A 538-nucleotide genomic window follows, 5' to 3' on the forward strand; every position below is an offset into this window, starting at 1 on the left:
AGCGGGGGAGGGTAGGGGTGTGTGGGGGGGGGGGGGGGGGGGGGGGGGGGGGGGGGGTGTTGTTAGTTCATTTTAGTTTTCCTCTTTTCTTCAGATTTTACTGGCTTTCAAATAGCTTGAAAAAGCGCCGTGTGCGTTTTACTTTCACTTTCAAATTAGCGGCAATTCGGCGTTGATTCAATTCAAGCAACAACAACGTCAAACTCATAGAACTTTTATTAACAAAACGAATAAAAATACACCATATATGCCTAATAAAATAACAAATTACTTAGGCTACACAATATATAAAACTGAAAAACAGCAAACAAATAAATAAGAAACATAGAACGTTTATTAGCAAAACGAATAAGAAAGCTTGGAGGCACAGCATATACACCTTGATGTAAAATAAAATAAATAAAATACACAAAGTTTAAATAAAGTAATCAGCAAACACTGTGAAACCAAGAAGCAAAGAAGCAAATGTTTAAAAAAAACTTCCAGTCAATAAGCTTTTCAAAATCTAAAATATTGCCAAACAGGCGCTTCCTTTCTA

The sequence above is a fragment of the Sinocyclocheilus grahami genome, unplaced genomic scaffold, assembly GCF_001515645.1.
Source record: "Sinocyclocheilus grahami isolate Dianchi unplaced genomic scaffold, SAMN03320097.WGS_v1.1 scaffold485.1, whole genome shotgun sequence".
NCBI lineage: Eukaryota > Metazoa > Chordata > Actinopteri > Cypriniformes > Cyprinidae > Sinocyclocheilus > Sinocyclocheilus grahami.